Below are 6240 nucleotides of genomic sequence, written 5' to 3'. Positions count from 1 at the left end.
AGGTTTCCCTGCTGATGGCAGGGGGGTTGGAACTGGATGAGCTTTAAGGTCCCTTCCAACCCAAACCATTCTGTGATTCTATTTGTCTCCATTCTTGTCTCTTTTCCAAGACATGCTGGGTACACATAGTGGCTTGGAGACTGCAGTCACTATCACACAAGCAAAAAGGCTTTTCCAAAACACCCTCGGGGATAGCACCACCAAGGGAGACCTTCTGAGCCTGCACAGCCTCAATAGGCCTGAGAGAGCAGCAAAAACAAGGAAATTCTTCAGGAAGCCTGAAATGCCATTCTTAATCCATCCTGTTATGACTAGGCATTAGGGGAGTCTGAATGGCATGTTCATTGCAGGCATGTTGCAATAGGTAGGCACAATGCGTGACAAAGAGACTCATAACTGTCAAGGTGCCAGGGACACACTGTGGTACACAAAACCACAAGGAGGAGGAGGAGGAGGTCCAGGCATCCTGGTGCTCAGTTCTGATCTCTACAGATTTACTGACTATTACATAAAAAGCTTCGGTAAGAGAATATTAACATTGCAAAGTCAAGCGCTGCAGCGTTGGGAAATGTCTGCAAAGCTTCATACCCACCCTGGATGTTTGCGTTGTGATACACCCCCCAGTTACACAACCACATACCATCTTCCCTGAACAAACTCACACCGTTCTTTGTTCTGAGCTACCTCCTCCACCTTCTTTCCTCTACCTCAAGTCCTGCTCATCCGTGCTCCATTTCTATCCTCCCCCTTTTTCTTCTCTCCTGCCTCAGCAGCAGGGCACAGTGGAGACCATTACCCCACTGCCTCTGTGAGTAGGGAAAACACCTGAAAAAAACCCAAAACAAAACCCTTCCTCTGCTTGGGTTTGGCCAGTAAGGAGACATGTCAAGGATGGAGCACACTCAGTGCAGACCATCTTTCTTGACTTCATTTGCCAACTTTGAAAAGCCTCCACTGCACATCTCTTTGGAAAGGCAGGAGCACAGCACAGTTCCTCAATCATAAGAGGTTCAGAACTGACCTGCTCCCCTGCAAACACATCGCATTGCTCTAATTTTTTGAACCAAAGTTCAAAACAGCTACAAAGAGCATCTTAACAGCTCAAAGTGTCCAAGACCATTATTGAGGGCAAGTGTGCTGTAGAGAGTAATATTCCTGCAGCCTCTTACCTCGGCCTGCCACTGCAATCTGAAGGGGACAAGGTGACTGAACAAAACTCTCTTACCACCCTTCAAAGATTCACATGGGAGAGTGAACTGCTTGGAAATGATCGTGACAGACACTCCACAGCACCAAGTCTGCTCAACAGTCACAGCTGTGGACCTGCTGCCCATGCTCTATGGCAGCCAGTTGAGGAAGAAGCACCTTTTCCCTGCTCCTGATGGATGTTAGCAAGCTGCTAGAAGAAAAAAAAGCCTTCTTCAAGTGCTATTGACACCACCAGAGAAGTGACAATGGTGTAAGTATTTTTGCCTTCACATGGTAACACCAAGACAGGGTAGAAGTTTTGGGGCTGCACTATTCACTGGGGTCAGAAGTCTAATGAAGAAAGTTATTCCTTCTCCACTATCAGCCTGGCAAACATGTGGACACCAAACCATTTTCTGTGAGACCAAGAGCCTCCAAGCATCCAGTGGAAGCGTTTGCCATTTTATTGTCAGTGCTTCTTTTCCCACACGAGAGTTTCCTTTATCCCCCAACTATACCATCAAGGTGAATTCTGTCTTAAATTCTGAAACTAAAGAACAAACAACAAAACCTTTGCTCTGAGCCTCATAAAACATTGGCCAAGTTACAGCACCCAGACTAAGTTGTCATCGCTGAGATATCAGCTGCCAAATTCCCACCCCTCACGTGCAGGCAAAGTAAAACACACTCTGCATGGCCAGGGAGGAGCAGGTTTCTGTTGAGGGCTAGAGAAGCAGAGTCCTGCTCCCAGCCTGCTGTGAAGGCAGAGCCAGCCCTGGCACAGCACAGCTGAAACCAGAGCCAGTACCAGGAACTGCCACCCCACAGTGGTACTGACCAGCACAACCAAGTATGGTGGCATGTGGTGATGAGGAACTGAGAAGCACCACCAAACAACTCACCATTTGCTGTAGTAACTCCAACAGACCTAGGAGAAGGTGGCCAACCAGGGCAAAGGAACTCTCAGGAACTTGGTTTGCCAGAGGCCAGTGTGACATGGTCAAGTGTTATCAGCAGCCAAAGAGCTATTTAGGATGCTCCTCCCACCTCTCCTGTGAGGACAGGCTGAGAGAGTTGGGGCTGTTCAGCCTGGAAAAGAAAAGGCTCTGGGGAGATCTTATAACGGCCTTCCAATACCTGAAGGGGGCCTACAAGAAAGCTGGGGAGGGACTTTTCATAAGGGCAGTTAATGACAAAACAAGGGGAAATGGGTTTAAACTGGAAGAGGGGAGGTTTAGATTGGATATTACGAAGAAGTTCTTCACTGTGAGGGTGGTCAGACACTGGAACAGGTTGCTCAGAGAAGCTGTGGCTGCTCCTCCCTGGAAGTGTTGAAGGCCAGGCTGGATGAGGCTTTGAGCAACCGGGTCTAGTGGAAGGTGTCCCTGCTGCTGGCAGGGGGGTTGGGACTGGATGAGCTTTAAGGTCCCTTCCAATCCAAACCAGTCTGGGATTCTGTGATTCTCCCATGACTCTGAGCTTTCTAACTAATCCAGATCCAGGTCTAACCCTACTCAGTCACTCACAAAAACCTACTTAGAGCATTTTATTTATTTATTTATTTTTAGAGTGTGATATAAAGGGCTGGAAGAGGCTTTCAGCACCCGAGGTGCAGCCAACTTACATTCTTGCCTGCAACTATTCTATGCACCAAGGAGTCAGCCTCCTGTGCTGAGTATCCACGGGCAGAGGGCTCCACTGACTGGCCCCAAGGAAAGGTTTACAGTGACTCTCCTGCAAGCTAGAGGCTGAAAGTTATCCTTGAACTCGGGCAGGGACAAGTCTCAAGGAGGTAAGCTGCAAAACTGGCCTTTTAGTTCTGCAAAACAATTTTCTTTTAACCAAGTCATTAAGAAGCAGACTCAAAATACTCATGTGATGCTCTGTAACTGCTTGAGGAGACACTTAGCTCAGGGAACAATAACAACGTCATGGTTTCTGCTTAGTAAAATACAGTTGCATCAGAGTGAGCTTCAACTTCACTGTTTACACACCAGTACAATTAAACACAGTGGTGTCCAACCCAGTTAGTATAAAGAAATTACACATACTGTTTGTTTCTACCTTAATCTGCAATTGCCCCATGGATGCACAGATCCCCCATGGCAATAGGTCTCAGACTGCTTTAGTGCCATCCAAAAAGGTTTATTACCTTACACACTATTTGCACACATGCTGGAGGCTTGTACTGCCAAGCAAGTTTGCCCCTCTCTCCAGGAGAGTCTACACAGTTTAGTACCAGAAAATACATTGCCCCTGTTCAACCAGTATCACTCCTACTAGGAAAGGATCCCCAAGGCAGCTACCTGGCTGGAAACCAGGCCTCAAAAGTGAAAGACAAGCTCAGATACCAAGGTACTACTATAGAGGTACTATAGAGGCAGAAATACCCACACTGCCTGTCACTTACTGCACATAGCAACGAGCAGGCAAAGCCCTGGTACAGCAGAGAAACTGTGAATCACCTTCCCATGACATACTGCAAAGTCTTGGGCCAGCTCTTTCCCATAGATCAGGCCAGTTGGCCCATATGGGATGAGCTGTTTTGGACAAAAAGTGTCACATCTGATTATTCCTCACCTCAGACTGTTACCAAACCCAAGCAGTTATGTCCCAGGCTAATCTACAGCAGACCAGGGCCAGGGACTACTAAAGTTCTTAAGAGGTACTGGTTTGGTTTTAACTGAGAGTTGCCACATTTGTGCAGGAGCCCAGAACCCATGACACCAGTGGGAAAAGCAGCATGTGTGTATCACATCTCTAACAGCAAGTGGGCAGTGTTTGCATGACTGACCTTAAATCCCTCCAAGCACTCAGGTTATTTGTTGATTGTGTTCAAAAAAAGGGCAAGTTTCAGTTCAGTGTCTCCAACGGGCTGCCACGCAGCTTGTGTATAAACCACTCCCAACACGAGGCCCAGGTTCTGTCAGGGATGTGCATACACCACCACTGCTATTTCCTCAGACTGGCTGTTTCCTTCCAGTCTATAACATGAGAAGGATGCTGAGCTTCATTCCTCTGACAGTGCTCGACAGGAAGATGCTACCAGGGAACATGACTCTGGTGAATTGGACAGGATTGATCCCACCCAGCCTATGTAATCCTTGAGTAGCAACATCTAATGTCCCAGACCTCCAGCTCACAGACTGGCCAGATGTATGTTGTTGTTAAAAGCCAGTTTTTCCTCTGTGTGCTTCCCTACAAAAGGGAGTCTCTTGGAAACTCTTTTGTACTGACTTTCCAACAACACTTACCTTGTCTCCTTCCTCAATGTCACAAATTTTCTCCAGTGTTGAAGGGTTGTACGTGGGGAACTTCTTTCCACTTGTAGACTCATGCCATTCATTGTTAATAAATATCTGAAGAGAAAACAAGGGGAGTAGAATAGGGAGGAGAAAGGAAAAACCTAATAAAGACAATGTAAAAAGACACAAGTACTCCTGAAAGGTCCCAAGGGTCTTGAGTGTCCACTGATGGCAGAGTCAAGCAGGTTCAGTCTCTCTCCCAGGGAGACTGTGATACATACAACATTTATCCCAACCAGAACCTGAGCCAGAGAACAGATCAAACAGCCTCCGCACACCCAGTTAGTTTTGAGCAAGAGGCAGACAGAGGATGGGGCCCACACAGTATAACACCATCATTTGGCAATGAGAAACAGACAGTTTTTGAAATACATCTCCATGGGAACAGCAAGCAGACACCAAGACACCAACAACTCGTATGGTTGAGGCAAAAGGAGCCCCTTGTTACAAGCTCCGAATGAAATGTCAGCGTTCAATATGTGGTGGTTGTTTGTATCCTGCCCTGGGCTACTTCCACCACTCGTCCTCCTCCAAAGCACTGTCCAGAGGAGGGTAAATACTGGCTCAGTTCTACCCCACCATGCCTTGTCACAGTCTAGATCAAGCCTCCCACGTCACTTGGAGTTGTCTATGACAAGATTTAAGTGTTTCAAAATATTGCATTTCCAGAGCAAGAACAAACAGTCCCAGTGTTGCGTAACTGGAAATGCATTAAATACGAGAGTGTTGTTACTCACTGTAAACAGAACATGAATACCTATATACAAGTAATTGATTCAACATGCATCTTATCCATGCTGTGATCTAACTTGGCAGTGTTAGATTTTTATAAATATACTTTCAGTAAGATTAGATGAAGTAATCTTTATTAGTAGCCTGTTAGTGGCTGTAAGCTAGTACTTTTACTTGGAAGTCATCCACGTTTGCAATCTTGTTTATGAGTCTCTACACACCACCAGGAGATTAATGTTGCATCCCTTAACATTCGGAATTCCCACTGCTTTGGGTCATAGTTTTCTTTCCTTGGGCAGTTGTTTTTTTTTTTCCTGAAAGGAGTTTCTCCTGACTATTTCTGCAAAAAGCATCTGAGATGTAACCAAGGTGGCCTGTTGGACCCACCTGTTTCAGACATGCAGAGAAAAAGAAAGTTTTGGTAAAAAAGTTGTCAAGTGAATTCACAAGAAGAGACCCAATGTTAGAAATATTAACTTGACTCTAATGCTCCCAAACCACCTCTATTATCCAAGTGCTGCATTTTAACATTTAGACATTTTAACTTCAGTTTTCCTTCTGAGGAAGAAAGTCATATTAGAAATGTAGGAGATATGACAGGAACTGTGAAGTTACAGCATCAGGTATATGCTCACAAACTAAGGATTGGGGAAGGTATAATTTTTCCTCCACAATTAACATTAATTCTGTGTGAAAGGGCTGGGATGGGAAAGTGATGTTCCTGTAAGAAGTAGTAAAACACAAGAGTGACAGGATCAGGCTGTCGTAAATATAGGATATATGTTGGCATCATTCTGGGAATCACACCACATAGCCCAGGTCTTTGGTGCCAGGAGTTTAAATCAGAATAGCGTATCAGTCGTTCATGCTTCATACCCAGGATTTGAGACATGGAATTGTGGACAGATCACTTTCATCACACATCCATGACAAGCATTAAGCTGCTCTATAAGTAAGATCTTTGTTGAAAATTTTTCCCCTCCCTCAGCCCTGTAACTGGTAGAACCACAAATAA

At 45.6% G+C, this 6240-nt stretch overlaps 1 protein-coding gene across 1 annotated transcript in view; it reads right to left on the bottom strand.

The window, feature by feature from the left end:
- The window catches only part of LOC104531085 (aldehyde dehydrogenase family 1 member A3), a 30901-nt gene extending 26357 nt beyond the window's left edge, over positions 1-4544 (bottom strand). Inside the window, exon 1 of the mRNA XM_010175868.1 lies at positions 4443-4544. The gene's annotated coding sequence lies outside the window, so the exon portion shown is untranslated. The remainder of the gene's footprint in view (positions 1-4442) is intronic.
- Between the last annotated feature and the right edge of the window lie 1696 nt (positions 4545-6240).

The sequence above is a fragment of the Antrostomus carolinensis genome, unplaced genomic scaffold (genome assembly GCF_000700745.2).
Source record: "Antrostomus carolinensis isolate BGI_N321 unplaced genomic scaffold, ASM70074v2 scaffold17489, whole genome shotgun sequence".
Lineage (NCBI taxonomy): Eukaryota > Metazoa > Chordata > Aves > Caprimulgiformes > Caprimulgidae > Antrostomus > Antrostomus carolinensis.
The sequence above is the reverse complement of the archived record's forward strand: the minus strand, read 5'-3'. Positions and strand labels throughout refer to the sequence as shown.